Genomic DNA, 18,941 nt, shown 5'->3' on the forward strand with positions numbered 1-18,941 from the left:
AATAACCCTCATGAACATAGATGCCAAAATCCTCAAAAAATTTCTAGCCAATTGAATCCAGCATTACATTAGAAAGATCATACACCATGACCAAGTGGGATTTATTCTGGGGATGCAAAGATGGTACAACATTCATAAATAAATAAATGTGATACACCATATAAACAAACTGAGAGACAAAAACCATATAATCATATCCATTGATGCAGAAAAAGCATTTGACAAATCCAGCACCCTTTCTTGATAAAAACTCTCAGCAAGGTGGGAATAGAAGAAACATACCTCAACATAATAAAAGCCATATATGACAAACCCACAGCCAACAGCATACTCAATGTGCAAAAACTAAAACCATTTCCACTAAGAACAGGAAAAAGATAGTGATGCTCACTCTCACCACTCCTGTTTGACATAGTACTAGAAGTATGAGCCATTGTGATCAGACAAGAATAAGAAATAAAAGGCATCCAAACTGGAAAAGAAGAAGTAAAACTGTCCTTATTTGCAGATGACATAATATTGTACATGGAAAACCCCAAAGACTCCATCAAAAAATGATTACACGTAATAAATGATTTCGGCAATGTAGCAGGATACAAAATTAACACCCAGAAGTCTATGGCTTTTATATACACCAATAATGAACTCACAGAAAGAGAAATTTAAAAAGAAATTCCATTTACCATTGCAACAAAAAAAATTAAGATACCTAGGAATAAACTTAACCAAGGAGATAAAGGACCTGCACTCAGAAAATTTCAGAACGCTGGAAAAAGAGATAGAGGAAGACATGAACAAATGTAAGAATATACCATGTTCATGATTGGTAGAATCAACATAATTAAAATGTCCATAATACCCCAAACAATTTATAAATTCAATGTAATCCCCATTAAAATACCAACGGCATGCTTCAAAGACCTAGAACAAATTCTACAAAAATTCATCTGGAATAAAAAACGATCCCGAATAGCACTAGTAATCTTGAGAAAGAAGAACAATGTTGGACGGATCACAATACCAGATATCAAGCTATACTACAAAGCATTGTTCTCAAAACTGCTTAGTACTGGAACAAGAACAGATACATAGACCAGTGGAACAGAACAGAGAACCCAGAAATTGACACAACCCATTATGCTCAATTAATATTTGACAAAGGAGGCAAGAGCATACAATGGAGACAAGACAGTCTCTTCAATAAATGGTGTTGGGAAAACTGGACAGATACTTGCAAAAAAAAAAAAAAAATGAAACTAGACCACCAACTTACACCATACACAAAAATAAACTCAAAATGGATAAAGCCCCGCTGCGCCTGTGTGTGGCGCCGGGGGTCAGGCTGCGGCGCCAGAGCAGTTGCTTGCGCATAACTGGGGCCTATGGCTCTCTGCTGGCGACCCTTTTAACCGCGAGCAACACGGCGGCACGCTCTGTCGGGGTCGGGTTTTCCAGGGGTTTTGACCGACCCAGCCTTTGAGCTGAGGTTGAAATGCCCTAAGGAGACGTTGGGGATCCTGTAGGTTCTGCTACCAAGTGCCCCCCCCACATTTCCTGTGCTTGCCCTGTAAGTCCCGGCTCTCCACCAGCGAGACAGACATGCCCCTTAAGTTAACCGCGGTGTTCGTGGCGGTAGAGAAAGGGGCTGTGGCCTTGAGCAGTTTGCGGGCGTGGTGTATTCCATAGGAACCGGCTTCGGTCTTGATGTGTTAAGAACTTAATCTGGCTAAAGTTAAAAAAAAAAATGGATAAAGGACTTAAACCTAAGATGGGAAACCATAAAAATCTTAGAAGAAGCCATAGGCAGCAAAATTTCAGACATCTGTCGTAGCAATATATTTAACGATACAGATCCTAGAGCAATGGAAACTAAGAAGAAAATAAACAAATGGGACTACATCAAAATAAAAAGCTTCTGCACAGCAAAAGAAACCATCAGCAAAACATCAAGAAAGCCCACTTCATGGGAGAACATATTTGCCAATGTTATCTCCGATAAGGTTTAATCTCCAACATTTACTGGGACTCATGCAATTTAACAAAAGGAAGATAACCCAATCAAAAAATGGGCAAAGGACCTAAATAGACACTTTTCAAAAGAGGACATTCAGAAAGCCAAGAGACATATGAAAACATGCTCAAAGTCACGAATCATCCGAGAGATGCAAATCAAAACACCAATGAGATACCACCTCACACCTGTCAGAATGGCTATAGTCAACAAATCAACAAAGGACAAGTGCTGGCAAGGATGCTGAGAAAAAAACAAAACAAAAAAACCCTCCTTCACTGCTGGTGGGAATGCAGACTGGTGCAGCCATTGCAGAAAAACAGTGTGGCGTTTCCTCAAAAAATTACAAATGGAACTGCCATTTGACCTACTTCTATAAATATATCCCAAGAAATCAGAAACACCAATCAGAAAGGATATATGCACCCCTATGTTCATAGCAGCACAATTTACAATAGCTAAGATTTGGAAACAGCCTAAATGCCCATCAGAAGATGAGTGGATTAGAAAAATGTGGTACATCTACACAATGGAATACTATGCTGCTATAAAAAAAAGGAATTCTTACCATTTGCAACAGCATGGATGGAGCTGGAGCGCATTATGCTAAGTGAAATAAGCTAGTCAGTGAAAAAAAAGTACCACATGATCTCACTCATTTATGGATAGTAAAAAACATTATAAACTGATGAACAAAAATAGATACAGAGGCAGAGAAGCATTGAACAGACTGTCAAACTACAACGTGAAAGCTGGGGAGGATTGGTGGAGCAGTGCTAGTAAGAGATCAACCAAAGGACTTGTATGCATGCATATAAGCATAACCAATGGATGCAAAACACTGGGAGGGGGGTGAGGGCATGTGCAGGGAGTAGGGGAGGCTGGGGGAAGGTGAATTGCGGAAAAAAGGAGACATATGTACTACTATTTGTAATACTTTAAACAAAATAAAAAGAATAAAACTGTTGATTACATGAAAAAAACATAAAGTACATTATAATATTACTGGTCACAAACAGAGTAGAAATTTTTATTTTCCTTCTTCTTGCCCTTGACCTTTGGCCATGCTGACCACCTTCAATAATTTTCTTTAATTGTTGGGCCATTTGCCCAACAAGTACAATCATATTCTGGATTCATCATGCCCACAGCTCTGTGCTTTGGGTAAAGACTTAAGGAGAAAGGTGGCATGATGGGTTTTTGAAAATATCATTAAAAATTTTTAATAACAATAAGGGGTGGAGATGTCTAAAAATAAAAAAATGTCAATGAAAGTCAGGGAAGGTAACCCCTTCTTTGAAACAATTTTCTGTAGCTCCAAGAATAGCTTACAAGCAGGTCAAATTGAGGGAGAATTTAGTAAAGAGGTAGCAGACCCAAGAGGGGCATGTCTGCTCCCTTCCACCATTGGAGGACTTGGCAAGGTGGCTGTAAATGGTACCAACTGGAGGTCCTGGTTTCTGTACATGTTTACAGGGTGCACCTAGTGACAACATACCTTTCCCATTGCCATTCTCTTTTGAAAATAGGCTTGTCTCCATTCCTCCCTTGTACTGAATGTTACAGGTACACTTCCAATAGGTGTTTCAGATAGCACCAAAATGTCATTGTAGCTGAAAACAATTCAGGAATTTCTTTGGGACACATCTTGTGAATGGCCTATATAAACAGGCATAGGCACAGAAAGTCCCATGTCAGTCAAGTTCCCACCTGATTTTCAAATGAATTTTCCCACCCATGCTTCTTGGAAGTTATTCCTTTTCACTGGCCCATGACACACACCTCTCAAAAAGCTTGCACAATCATAGAACATAGGACAGCATTCCCTCACTCTTTCCTGCCCCTCAACAACCATGATTATGAAGCATTTTCTCTCTTTCCTTCCATACCTTTACAGATCAATTGGGACAGATCTTTTTAAATGTGACTCTGCAATTTCTTTATTCTTTATTGTTGAAAGTATTACAAATGTCCCTTTTCCCCCCCATTGACTTCTCCCAGTCCGCCTCCACTCTCCAGCACAGGCCTTCACTGCCCTATTGTCTGTATCCATCAGTTGTGCTTATATGCATGCATAGAACTCCTTTGGTTGATTTCTAACCGCCCTCACACCCCGCCTGACTCCCACTATACCCTGCACTCCTTCTGAGGTTTGAAGGTCTGTTCGATGCTTCTATATCTCTGGATCTATTTTTGTTCATCAGTTTATGATGCTCATTATATTCCACAAATGAGTAAGATCATGTGATACTTATCTTTCTCTGACTGGATTATTTCACTTAGCATAATATTTTCCAAGTCCATCCGTGCTGTTGCAAATGGTAAGAGTTCTTTCTTTTTTTACAGCAGTTGTATCATTCCATTATATAGATGTACCACAGTTTTCTAATCCACTCATCTGCTGGTGGGCACTTAGGCTGTTTCCAAATCTTAGCTATGGTAAATTGTGCTGCTATGAACATAGGGGTGCATATATCCTTTCTGATTGGTGTTTCTGATTTCTTGGGATATATTTGGAGAAGTGGGATTATTGGGTCAAACGGATTTCCATTTTTATTTTTTTGAGGAAACTCCCTACTGTTTCCAAAGTGGCTATACCAGTCTGCATTCCCGCAGTGCAAGAGGTTTCCTTTTTCTCCACAGCATTTGTCTTTTGTTGATTTATTAAGCATAGCCATTCTGACAGGTGTGAGATGGTACCTCATTGTTATTTTGATTTGCATCTCTCAGATGATTAGTGACTTTGAGCATTTTTTCATATGTCTCTTGGACTTCTGTATGTCCACTTTTGAAAAGTGTCTATTTTAGACCTTTGCCCATTTTTTTATTGAATTGTTTAAGTTCCTTTTGTTAAGATGTATGAGTACTCTCTAAATTTTGGAGATTAAACCCTTATCAGAGATAACATAGGCAAATATGTTCTCCCATGCACTGGGTTTCTTATTGTTTTGTTGATGGTTTCTTTTGCTGTGCAAAAGCTTTTTATTTTGATGTAGTCCCATTTGTTTATTTTCTCCTTAGTTTCCATTGTACTAGGAGCTGTATCGGTAAAGATATTGCTACAAGATATGCCTGACATTTTCCTGCCTATGTATTCTTCTATGATTTTTATGGTTTCCCATATTATGTTTAGGTCTTTTATCCATTTTGAGTTTATTTTTGTATATGGTGTAAGTTGGTGGTCCAGTTTCATTGGTTTGCATGTATCTATACAATTATCCAACACCATTTATTGAAGAGACTGTCTTGACTCCATTGTGTGCTCTTGCCTCCCTTGTCAAATATGAATTGAACATAATGGCGTGGGTCGATTTCTGGGTTCTTTGTTCTGTTCCATTGGTCTATATGTCTGTTCTTGTGTCAGTGCCAGCCAATTTTGAGAACAGTGGCTTTGGAGTATAGCTTAATATCTGATATTGTAGTCCCACCAAATTTGTTCTTTCTTAGTATTGCTGTGGCTATTTGGGGTATTCCAGATGAATTTTTGGCAAGTTTGTTCTAGGTCTTTGAAATATGCCATTGGTATTTAATGGGGATTGCATTGAATCTATAGATTTCTTTGGGTAGTATGGACATTTTGATGATATCGATTGTACCAATCTATGAACACGATATATTCTTCCACTTGTTTACATCTTCCTCTGTTTCTTTTTCCAAGGTCCTGTAGTTTTCCAAGTAGAGTTCTTTTACCTCCTTAGTTACATTTATTCCTAGATATCTTAATATTTTTATTGCAATGGTAAATGGGATGGGGTTTTTTCTCTTTCTGTGAGTTCATTATTGGTGTATAAAAAAAGCCATAGATTTCTAGGTGTTAATTTTATATTCTGCTAAGTTGCTGAATTCATTTACTAAATCTAGTAGTTTTTTAATGGAGTCTTTACTATGTACAATATCATGTCATCTGCAAATAATTAGTTTTACTTCTTCTTTTCCAATTTAGATGCCCTTTAGTTCTTCCTCTTATCTAATTGATATGGCTAGCACTTCCAATACTATGTCAAACAAGAGTGGTGAAAGTGGGCATCCCTGTCTTATTCCTGTTCTTAGGGGAAATGGTTTTAGTATTTGCCCATTGAGTAAGATGTTTGCTGTAGTTTTTTCATGGAAGGCTTTTATTATGTTGAGATATAATCATCTATTGCCACTTTGCTGAGAGTTTTTATCAAAAAAAGGGTGATGGCTTTTGTTAAATGCTTTTTCTGCATCAATTGATATAATCATGTGATTTTTGTCTTTCCATTAGTTTATGTGATGTATCACGTTTATTGATTTGTAGATATTGTACCAACCTTGCATCCCCGGAACAAGTCCCACTTGGTTATATTGTATGATCTTTTTAATGTATTGCTGGCTGTGATTTGCTAATATTTTATTCCTCAATTTTAGCATCTATGTTGATCAGGGATATTGGCCTTTAATTCTCTTTCTTTGTAGTGTATTTATCTGGTTTTTGAATTAGGGTAATGCTGGCTTCATAGAAAGACCTTGAAAGTGTTCCTTCCTCTTGAATTTTTTGGAATAGTCTGAGAAGGGTAAGTTTTAGTTCTTCTTTGAATGTTTGGTAAAACTACCCTGTGAAGCCATCCCGACCAGAGCTTTTGTTTGCTGGAAGTTTTTTTTATTTTTTATTTTTTTTATTACTGCTTCAATTTCATCAGTCATTATTTGGACTATTCAAGGTTTTTATTATTATTATTATTCCTGACTGGGATCAGCCCTAAATGGGCAGTCGGATATCCCTCTCACAATCCAGGACTGCTGTCACAAATGGGCAGTCGGGCATCCCTCTCACAATCCAGGACTGCTGGTTCCCAATTGCTCACCTGCCTGCCTGCCTGATTGCCCCTAACTGCTTCTGCCTGCCAGCCTGATCACCCCCTAACCACTCCCCTGCCGGCCTAGTCACCCCTAACTGCCCTCCCATGCCATCCTGGTTGCCCCTAACTGCCCTCCCTTGCAGGCCTGATTGCCCACAACTGCCGTCCCCTGCAGGCCTGATTGCCCACAACTGCCCTCCCCTGAAGGCCTGGTCCCCCCAATTGCCCTCCCCTGCAGGCCTGGTACTCTCCAACTGCCCTCCCCTGCAGGCTTGGTCCCTCCTAACTACGCTTCCCTGCAGGCCTTGTCCCCCCCAATTGCCCTCCTCTGCCAGCCCGGTCACCCCCAAATGCCCTCCCTTGCAGGCTTGGTCCCTCCCAACTGCCCTCCCTTGCAGGCCTGGTCACCCCCAACTGTCCTCCTCTGCCAGCCCGGTCACCGCTAATTGCCCTCCCTAACAGGCCTGATTGCCCCCAACTGCCCTCCCTTGCAGGCCTGGTCCCCCACAACTGCCCTCCCCTGCTGGCCATCCTGTGGCAGCCATCTTTGACCACATGGGGGCGGCCATTTTGTGTGTTGGAGTGATGGTCAATTTGCATATTACCTTTTTATTAGATAGGGTAGAAACTTCTTTGTTGCCATTTTAATTCTTTATTCTGTGTTTCTCCTCTTTCTATTCCTTCTTCTTCTACTTGTCCCTTTAGGATTTCTTGCATTGCTGATTTGGTGGTAATATACTCCCTTTGGCTGTTTTTGTCTGCAAAGATCCTGATTTCCCCTTCAATTTTGAATGATAGCCTTGCTGGATAGAGTATTCTTGGTTTCAGTCCCTTACTTTTCATTAATTTGTATACTCTATTCCATTCTTTTTTGCTGGATGTTTTTCTATTGAGAAATCATTTGATAGTCTAATGATAGATCCCTTGTACATAACCTTCTATCTCTCTCTTGCAGCCCTTAAGATTCTTTCTTTTTCATTAACATTTGACATTGTTATTATGATGTATCATGATGTTGGTTTTCTGGGGTTCCTCTTGTTTGAGACTCTCTGTGCTTGGGTAAGTTTTTTCTTTCCCAAATCAGAGAAGTTTTCTGTCATTATTTCTTCAAATAGATATTCTTTTTTTTTTAAATCGTAAGAATTGGGGGGGGGGGGGAGACTATATTTTTTATTTGTTTTATTATTATTACTAGAGGCCTGGTGCACAAAATTCATGCATGGGGGGGTCCCTCAGCCCGGCCTGTACCCTCTCCCAATCTGGGACCCCTTGGGGGATGTCTGAATCCCTGCCAGATTGGGCTTAAAATGTCAGTTGGACATCCCTCTCGCAATCCGGGACCGTTGGCTCCTAACTGCTTGCCTTCCTGCCTGCCTGATCGCCCCTAACCACTCTACCTTCTGGCCTGGTTGGCCCCTAACTGCCCCCCTGCCGGCTTGGTCACCCCCTAACTGCCCCCCTACCAGCCTGGTTGCTCCCTAACTGCACCTCTGCCGGCCTGCCTGATTGCCCCTAACCACTCTATCTGCCTGCCTGATCGCCCCCTAACTGGTCCCCTGCCAGCCTAGTCATCCTCTAACTGCCCCCTGCCAGCCTGGTCGCCCCCTAACTGCCCTTCTGTTGGCCTGGTAGCCCCTGAACTGTTCCCCTGCCAGCCTGGTCGCCCCTAACTGTCTGGAATGAAGTTGGACTTCTGGAAAATGTCCAGTTGACCCGGTCTAATTAGCATATTACCCTTTTATTAGTATAGATTGTTTAAAGTATTACAAATAGTAATACATATAACTCCTTTTCCCCCATGAACCTCCCTTTGGCATCCCCCACCCCATGGACATGCCCTCACCCCCCTAGTATCTGTTTCCATTGCTTATGCTTATATGAATGCATAAAAGCCCTTTGATTGATCACTTACCCTCACCCACCACTGTCCCCTGACTTACCACTGCATTTTGACAGTCTATTCAATGCTTCTTTGTCTCTGTATCTATTTTTGTTCATCAGTTTATGATGCTCATTATATTCCACAAATGAGTGAGATCATGTGATACTTTTCTTTCTCTCACTGGCTTATTTTCCTTAGCATAATGCTCTCCAGTTCCATCCATGCTATTGCAAATGTAAGAGTTCCTTCTTTTTTTACAGCAGCGTAGTATTCCATTGTGTAGATGTACCACTGTTTTATAATCCACTCATCTGCTGATGGGCACTTAGGCTGTTTCCAAATCTTAGCTACTGTAAATAGTGCTGCTATGAACATTTGGGTACATATATCCTTTCTGATTTGTGTTTCTTATTTCTTGGGGTATATTCCTAGAAGTGGGATTACTGGGAAAAATGGAAGTTCCATTTTTTATTTTTTGAGGAAACTCCACACTGTTTTCCACAGTGGCTGTAGCAGTCTACATTCCCAACAGCAGTGTAAGAGGGTTTCTTTTTCTCCACATCCTAGCCAGCACTTGTCGTTTGTTGATTTGTTGATGATAGCCATTCTGATAGGTGTGAGATGGTATCTCATTGTTGTTTTGATTTGCATCTCTCGGATGATTAGTGACTTTGAGCATGTTTTCCTATCTCTCTTAGCCTTCTCTATGTCCACTTTCAAAAAGTGTTTATTTAGGTCCTTTACCCATTTTTTAGTTGGATTGTTTATCTTCCTTTTGTTAAGTTGTATGAATTCCCTATAAAATTTGGAGATTAAATGCTTAAGGGAGATAACATTGGCAAATATGCTCTCCCATGCAGTAGACATTCTTGTTGTTTTGTTGATGGTTTCTTTTGCTGTGTATAAGTTTTTTATTTTGATGTAGACCCATTTGTTTATTTTCTCCTTAGTTTCCATTGCCCTAGGAGCTGTATTGGCAAAGATATTGCTATAACAAATGTCTGTTATTTTGTTGCCTATGGAGTCTTCTAAGATTTTTATGGTTTCCCATCTTACGTTTAAGTCCTTCATCCACTTTTAGTTTATTTTTCTGTATGGTATAAGTTGGTGGTCTAATTTTATTTTTTTACGTGTATCTGACCAATTTTCCCAACACCATTTATTGAAGAGACTGTCTTGACACCATTTTATGCTCTTGCCTCCTTTGTTAAATATTAATTGAGCATAATGGCTTGGGTCAATTTCTAGGTTCTCTGTTCTGTTCCACTGGTCTGTATGTCTGTTCTTGTGCCAGTACCAGGCAGTTTTGAGAACAGTGGCTTTGGAGTATAGCTTGATATCTTGTATTGTGATCCTTTCAAATTTGTTCTTCTTTCTCAAGATTGCTGCAGCTATTCGAGGACTTTTTTTATTCCAGATGAATATTCAGAGAGTTTGTTCTATCTCTCTGAAGTATGCCATTTGGTATTTTAATGGGGATTGCATTGAATTTATAGATTGCTTAGGGTAGTAAGGAATTTATAGATTGCTTAGGGTAGTAAGGACAATTTATTGATATTGAGTCTACCAATTCATGAACATGATATAATCTTCCATTTGTTTATGTCTTTCTCTATCTCTTTTTTCAGCATACTGTAATTCTCTGAGAACAAGTCCTTTACCTTTCTGGTTAAATATATTACTATATATCTCAATTTTTGTTGCAATGTTAAATGGGATTTTTTTTAGTTTCTCTTTCTGTGAGTTCATTATTGATGTACAAAAAAGCCATAGGTTTCTGGGTGCTAATTTTGTATCCTGCTACATTGCCAAATTCATTTATTAATTCTATTAGTTTTTTGACAGAGTCTTGAAAGTTTTCTATGTACAATATTATGTCATCTGCGAATAATGACAATTTTACTTCATCTTTTCCAATTTGGATGCCTTTTATTTCTCCTTCTTGTCTGATTGCTATGGCTAGCACTTGCAGTACTCTGTCAAATAGGAGTGGTGAGAATAGGCATTCTTCTCTTTTTCCTGTTCTTAGTGGGAATGTTTTTAGTTTTTGCCCATTGAGTGTGATGTTGGCTGTGGGTTTGTCATATATGGCTTTTATTATGTTGATATATCATCCTTCTATTCCCACCTTGCTGAGAATTTTTGTCAAGGAAGGGTGTTGGATATTTTCAAATGCTTTTTCTGCATCAATGGATATGATTATATGGTTTTTATCTCTCAATTTATTTATGTGATGCATCATATTTATTTTTTTATTTTTATTTTTTAAAATATATTTTATTGATTTTTTACAGAGAGGAAGGGAGAGAGATAGAGAGCTAGAAACATCGATGAGAGAGAAACATCGACCAGCTGCCTCCTGCACACCCGCTACTGGGGATGTGCCCACAACCAATGTACATGCCCTTGACCGGAATCGAACCTTGGACCTTTCAGTCCACAGACCGACGCTCTATCCACTGAGCCAAACCGGTTTCGGCCATCATATTTATTGATTTGTGGATATTGTAGCATCCTTGCATCCCCAGAATAAATCCCACTTGGTCATGATGTAAGATCATTCTAATATAATGCTGGATCTGATTTGCTAGAATATTGGCATCTATGTTCATGAAGAATATTGACCTATAATTCTCTTTCTTTGTATTGTGTTTTTTGTGTTTTTTTTTTCTGGTTTGGGGGTTAGAGTAATGCTGGATTCATAGAAAGAACTTGGAAGTGTTCCTTCCTCTTGAATTTTTTGGAATTGTCTGGGGAGGAGAGGTTTTAGTTCTTCTTTGAATATTTGATAAAACTCCCCTATGAAGGCTTATGGTACAGAGCTTTTGTTTTTTGGAAGTTTTGTTGTTTTTTTTATTACTGCTTCAATTTCCTCCATAGTTACTTGTTTATTTATATTTTTTATTCTTCCTGATTGTGTTTTTGAAGATCAAATTTTTCTAGGAATATATTCATTTCTTCTAGGTTGACCAGTTGTTGGCATAGAGTTGCTCATAGTATATTTTTTATGATTCTTTGTAGTTCTGTGGGGTCTATTGTTATTTTGCCCCTTTCATTTCTGATTTTGTTCATTTGGGTCCTCTCTCTTTGGTTCTTGGTGAGCCTGGCTAGAAGTTCATCAATCTTGTTTATCCTTTCAAAGAATGAGCTCTTGGTTTCATTGACCTTTTGTATTTTTTTTTTTGTCTCTATGTTATTTATGTGCACTCTGATCTTTATTATTTTGTTCCTTCTGCCCACTCTAGGATTTTCTTGTTTTTCTCTTTCTAATTCTTCAAACTGCAGCATTAGATGGTTTATTACCAGTTTTTCTTGAGTAATAGCCTGTTTTTTAGCCTCCAAGTCTTTGAATTTTTTGTGATTGTTTTTATTGTAGTTTATTTTTAATATTATGCCATTGTTATATGAGAAGATGCTTGATAGGATTTCAATATTATTGAATTTGAGAGACTTTGCCTATGTCCCAATATGTGGTCTATCTTTGAAAATGCCCCATGTGCACTTGAGAAGAATGTATATTCTGTACCTTAGGGGTGAAATGTTCTGAAGATGTCCATTAAGTCCATCTGATCTAGTCAGTCATTTATGATTGCTGTGTCTTTGCTGAGTTTTTGTCTAGAAGACATATCCTTTGATGTTAATGGGGTATTAAAGTCTCATACTATTATTGTATTGCTGTCAATCTCTCCCCTGATATCTTCCAGAATTTTTTTTTTTTTATGTATTTGGGTGCTTAAAGATATTTTTCCATCTCTTCACTTTCAGTCTATGTGAGTCCCTTGTTCTGAGGTAGGTCTCTTGTAGACAGCATATATATGGGTCACGATTTTTTATCCATACAGTTACTCAATGACTTTTGATTGGAGCATTTAGTCCATTTAGGTACAATGTTATTATTGATAGGTATTTGTTTGTAGCCATTTATATTCTTTATGCTTGTGTTCCTTCCTCCCTTTCTATTTCTTCTTTTTACAACCGTCCCTTTAGCATTTCTTGCCTTGCTGGCTTGGTAGGATAAAGTTCCTTAGCCTTTTTTTGTCTGCAAAGCTCCTGATTTCCCTTTCATTTTTTATTGATAGCCTTGCTTCATAAAGTATTCTTGGATTCAGTCCCTTGCTTTCCATCACTTTTTATGTTTCATTCCATTCCCTTCTGGCCTGATGTGTTTCTGTTAGTAAATCATTTGATAATCTGATGGGAGATCCTTTTAGGTAACTTTCTGTCTCTCTCTTGCAGCCTTACGATTCTCTCTTTGTCAATAACGTTTGACATTGTGATTACCACATGTCTTGGTGTGGGTCTTTTGTGGTTCATTTTGTTTGTGACTCTCTGTGCTTGTGTGACTTTTTTCTTTCTCAAATTAGGGAAGTTTTTTGTCATTATTTCTTCAAATAGGTTCTCTAATCCTTGCTGCTCTTCTTGTCTTTTTGGCAACCCTATTATACATATATAACTTTGTTTCATGTTGTCACAAAACTCATTTAGGCTCTCCTCCTACTTATTAATTTTTTTTCTCAAATTGCTGTTCAGATTGGACTTTTTTCTCTATTTTATCTTCTAACTCACTAATTCAGTCCTCTGCTTCTCCTAGTCTACTGTTGAAAACTGCCATCATGTTTTTTATTGTAGCTATATCATCTTTTATTTCCTTCTGATTCTTGCATAGGTTGTTGATTTTCTCACCCATCCAGTTTATGAACTGGATGACCATTACTCTGAATTATTTTCTGACATATTTCATGCCTTCATTTCATTTAGTTCCTTTCTTTGCAATGCCTCCTTTTCTTTCCTTAGGTGATTGTTTCGTAGTCTCTCCATTTTTGTGATCACCAAAACGTCCGCGTTCTGAGTTGCTGGGGCCAAGCCATGCGTGTGGGAGCATCGCACAACCTGAGTGTCACTGAAGAGCTCAGGCACTGAAACATGTGGCTGTGTTGGGTCAGCAGGAGCCATGCATGCCAAAAGTCGGCCCGCTCAAGAGTCAGCCTGCTCGAGGGTGGGTGGTGTGGCTGTTGGGGGTCAGCAACAGCTTCCCCCACCCAGATGTGCATCAGAGTCCCGATGTGTGTGCGCCGAGAATCAGAATCATGATCGCTCAGTTTGGCTGCCTTGTGTCAGCAGGGTACCTCTGCATTGAGAATCAGAGTCACCAGCCTGCTAGAGGCCTGGTTTGCATGGCTGCCCTGTGTCAGCGGGAGGCCTGCTCATGCACCATGGGTTGTGTGGGCCCTATGCCACTGTGGTGGGCCAGTGGGAGGGGGACCCGTTCTGTGACTCACAGGAATCTGTGGCTGTGATGGCTGGAGTCTCGGTGTCTGTGGGTCTGCACTTGTGGTAGCAGGTCTTTGTCCAGAGTGGCTGTAGTGTCCTGGTTTGTGTCTGAGGCCAGTCTGGGTGGTGGTGAGGCTTGGTTCCCAGTCACAGCATTTCTGCCCTTCAAGATGGCATGGTTTCTGTCTCAAAATATATTCTATTTCTTGCTCAGCTTCTACTTCTTCTGTCACCCCTATTATGCAGATGTTGCTTCATTTCATGTTGTCTCAAAGATCCCTTAATCTCTCCTCCTACTTTTTAATTTTTTTTTCCAGTTGCTATTCAGATTGGGTCTTTTTTCTACCCTGTCTTCTAACTCACTGATTCAGTCCTAAGCTTCTTCTAGACTAGTCCATTGTGTTCCTTATTGCAGCTATCATTCTTTATTTCCTCTTGATTCTTACACATGTTGAATCTCTTATCCAGACGTTTGAGCATCCTTATAACCATTGCTCTAAATTCTTTCTCTGAAAAATTGATTGCTTCCATTTCATTTATTTCCTTTTCTCATGATTCCTTCTTTTCTTTCCTTTGGGAATTGTTTCTTTATCTTCCTATTTTTCTCTCCCTTTTATTTGTTTCTATGTAATGTAAGTTGCTGTTTTTTCTGGCCCTGGGCAACCTTTTTTAGGTCCAAGAAGTTGAAGCCCCTAGTGATCTAATGGTTTTGGACTCCTTAGCCCAGAGGTTAGGTCTGCCTTGAGTCTCAGGCCTTTATTGTCTCTGCTCTGAGTTGTACTCTTTTCACCAATGGATCTTGTCCCTTAGTGTTCCACTATAGATGCTCTGATTCAACAGGGATGCACATGCACAGTTCCTCTGGTGTGTGATTCCCTGTGAGGATCCAGAGCCCTCTGGCATGTAATTCACTGCATTGTCCCTGGTGCCCACAGCAGGGTGGTATCCTATATCCATCTGACATTCACTTACAGTGAGGTCATCATGCCTGGGTGTGGGGCAATGTCAAGTGTCTCCAGTTTGCTTGCACCTTCAGCATGGCTCTGGGTCCTTGGCATGGTGCAGAGTGAAGTGTTTGTTGCTTGCACCTTCAGTGTGGTCCTGGGTACTGGACAGAGCACAGCATCAAGTGTCTCCAACTCACTTGCACCTTCAGCATGGTCCTCTCACTCTCTCCCACTGTCAGTGAGGTTCTGAATCCTGGGTGGGGCGGTAAGATCCTGGATCCTTGGAGGAAGGGAGGGGTGTGAGGTCTCTCTGGCTTTCACTGACAGGGTCTGGGAGCCCAAACATGGAGGTGCAGGATGGGAGATCTCTCTAGCATGTGCTCACTGCAAACATCTGGAAGCCATGGGGAGGTAGCAGGCCACTCACAGAAGGGTTGCTGTGGTGGTCCCTTGCAAGTTATGGCTGGCCAGTGGCTCACTGCTTGGGTCTGGGGTGGTATAGAAGGCCAGTCTGTGTGTCAGTGTGGCTGTGCTCCTGGCCTTTGCTGCTTCCCCTTTCAAGATGGCATGGGCTCTGCTGCCAGAGCTGCACCCACCTGGCCTGGGAGTACCTGTGGTGATAGCTTGTGCTCCCCATTCAGGACAGCCTGACCCACCAGCCCCTGAGACTCCTGCAAGATTTAACTCTCTCTTAGTCACCCCCACACACACACCACACATCCACACACGCCCCTCTTACTCTTTTACTCACTCACACTCTCCCTCACTGCTGCCCTGCTGGCCATCATGTTGGGATCTCCTCAAATTTTATATAACACAAAACAGAACACATTCCATTAGAAGGACTATCACAGGATTTCTAACTTTTTCTCTCTCTGCTCAGCAAGTGATGAGGTATTTCTTGTATTCTCAGTGATTGTAAGAAATAAGAGAAGCAAAGGCAAAGTCCTCCTGATTTTCCTAGAGAGGCTCCTTAGAGATAGCACTGTTGATCCATAAATTTATATAGATTCCAAAATGAGCAAATAAGTTACCCTATAGCATCAATGAATCCCACAAGTTCTTCAGATTTTTACTCTAGAAAATTTTAAGAATAAACAAGTTTTTCACTGAAAAGGTATCATTTGCTAAATAACAGCCTCATTAGCCCCAGAAATGTCCACAGAATATGATGTGAAAACCAAATTTGACTTTTGATTTCCCTTAAAGTATTGGTTTCTCAGAAAGTCCCTTGACACAGAGACTCCCATAAATGTGAACCCAAAGAGGCCTAAATCAAGACAAATCATAATTAAAATGGCAAAGGTAAAAGACAAAAAGATATTAAAAGAGGCAAGAGAAAGACAGTTACCTACTAGGTAACACAATTATAACACCACCAGATGATTTCTCAATAGAAATATTTAATGCCAAAAGAGATTGCCATGAAATATTCAAAGTGATGAAAAGTAAGGATCTAAAACTAAGACTACTTTACCCAGCAAGGCTCTAATTTAAATTGAAGGAGAGCCTTAGCTGGTTTAGATCAACGGATGGAGTGTTGGCCTGAGGACTGAAGGGTGCCGGGTTCAATTCCGGTCAAGGGCAGATGCCTTGGTTGCAGGCTTGATCTCTGGCCCCATTGAAGTGAGTGCAGGAGGCAACCAATAGATGTGTCATCAATGTTTCTCTCTCTCTCTCTCTCTCTCTCTCTCTCTCTCTCTCTCTCTCTTCCTTCCCTTCCACTCTCTCTAAAAATTAATGGGAAAATATCCTTGAGTGAGGATTAAAATATTATTTTTAAATAATAATTATAAATAAATAAAATTGAAGGAGGAATAAAGAGCTCCCAGACAAGGAAAAGTTAAAGAATATTATTACCATCAAACTAGTAATGCAAAAAATGTTAAAGGTTCTTCTTTAAGAAGAAGAAGGAGGTGGTGGGGGGGGAGGGAACATAGTTTTTTTTTTTAAATGGCAATAGATGCATACCTATCAATAATTATTTTTAGTATAAATGAATTAAATGCTCTAACCAAAAGAAATGGGGTAGATGAATGGATAAGAAAACAACCCCCATATATATGCTAAGAAGATACACACACACTAAAAGCAAAGGGAAAATGGAAAAAGAAAAATATTTTGTGAAAATGGAAAAAGAAAAATGAGCTGGATTAGCAATACTTATATCTGACAAAATAGACTTTAAAACAAAGGCTATAATAAGATAAAAAATAGAATACTACGTAATGATAAAGGGAGCAACCCAACAAGGAGATAGAGCCAACATAAAAGCACCTAAATATGTAAAGCAAATCTTGATTAACACAAAGAGAGAAAATGACAGTACTACAGTTACAGTAGGGGATTTTAACAACCCATTGACATCAATGGACACATTTTCCAGGCAGAAAATAAACAAGGAAATAATGGCCTTAAATGACACAGTAGATCAGATGGATTTAATTGATACTCTCAGAGCATTTCACCCCAAACCAGCATAATATACATTCTTTTCAATTGCACATGGAATATTTTCTAGGATAGACCACCTTTTAGAACACAAAACAATTCTCAATAAATTTAAGGAAATCTAAATTATATCAAGGATCTTCTCTGACAAATATGGTATGAAATTAGAAATAAATCACAAGACAAAAACTGAATAACACAAAGACATGCAGGCTAATTAACATGTCACCAAACAATGAATGGGTTAACAATAAGACCAAGGAACAAATATATATCACCCTCAAATAAACAATCTAACGTTATACTTAAAGAAACTTGAAAAAGAACAACAAGCAAAGCCCAAAATGAGTAGAAGGAATAAAATAATGAAGATCAGAGCAGAAATAAACAAAAGAAAGTCTAAAGAAATGATACAAAGGATCAGTGAAACCAAGTGCTGGTTCTTTGAAAAGATAAACAAAATTGACAAATCTTTAACCAGACTCATCAAGACAAAAAGAGAGAAGACCCAAATAAATAAAATAAAAAATGAAAGAGTAGAAGTAACAACTGATTTCACAGAAATACAAGGAATTGTAAAGAAATATCATGAACAAATTGGACAATCAGGACAAAATGCATAAATTCCTAGAAACATACAATCTTCCAAAACTGAATCAGGAAAAAAACATTGATGAGAGAGAAATATTAATTGGTTGCCTCAATCAACGAAAGTTCTGGACCAGATGGCCTCACAGGAGAATTTTATCAAACATTCAAAGAATAACTAATACCTATCCTTCTCAAATTATTTCAAAAAAATTCATAAGGAGAGAAGACTCCTGAGCTCATTTTAAGATCCCAGCATTATCCTAATTCCAAAACCAGATAAAGACACTAAAATCAAAGAAAATTATAGGCCAATATCCCTGATGAACAGTGTTGCTAAAATCCTCAACAAAATATTAGCAAACCAGATCTAGCAATACGTTAAAAAGATCACACACCATGATCAAGTGGGATTTATTCCAGGGATGCAACCTTGGTACATCAATAATCGGGATACACCACATAAACAAAATGAAGGATAAAAATCATATGAGCATATCAATAGATGTAGAAAAATCGTTAGATAAAATCCAGCACCCATTTATGATAAAAACTCTCAGCAAAGTGAAAATATAGAGAACATCTATGACAAATCCACAGCCAACATCATACTCAATGGACAAAAACTACAAATATTTTCCATAAGATTGGGAAAAAGTCAGGGATGTCCGCTTTCACCATTCTTATTCAACATAGTACTGGTAGTCTTAACCACAGCAATAAGACAAGAAGAAGATAAAAAAGGCATCCTAATTAGAAAGGAAGAAGTATAACTATCAATATTTGCAGATGACATGATACTGTATATAGTGAACCCTAAAGATTCCACTAAAAAAAACAAAAAAAAAAAAACTAGAACTGATAAATGGATTCATTTATAGTAGTAGGATACAAAATAAATATGCAGAAATCATTTTTGTTGCATTTCTACACCAATAATCAACTACCAGCAAGGGAAACTGAAAAAACAA

General features: G+C 39.0%; 1 pseudogene; it reads left to right on the forward strand.

Annotated features, from left to right (window-relative positions):
* Positions 1-1,300: 1,300 nt before the first annotated feature.
* LOC129149923 (small nucleolar RNA SNORA76) lies at positions 1,301-1,424 on the forward strand (annotated as a pseudogene).
* Positions 1,425-18,941: the final 17,517 nt, after the last annotated feature.

This window comes from Eptesicus fuscus, chromosome 7 (assembly GCF_027574615.1).
Source record: "Eptesicus fuscus isolate TK198812 chromosome 7, DD_ASM_mEF_20220401, whole genome shotgun sequence".
In the NCBI taxonomy this organism is placed as follows: Eukaryota; Metazoa; Chordata; class Mammalia; order Chiroptera; family Vespertilionidae; genus Eptesicus; species Eptesicus fuscus.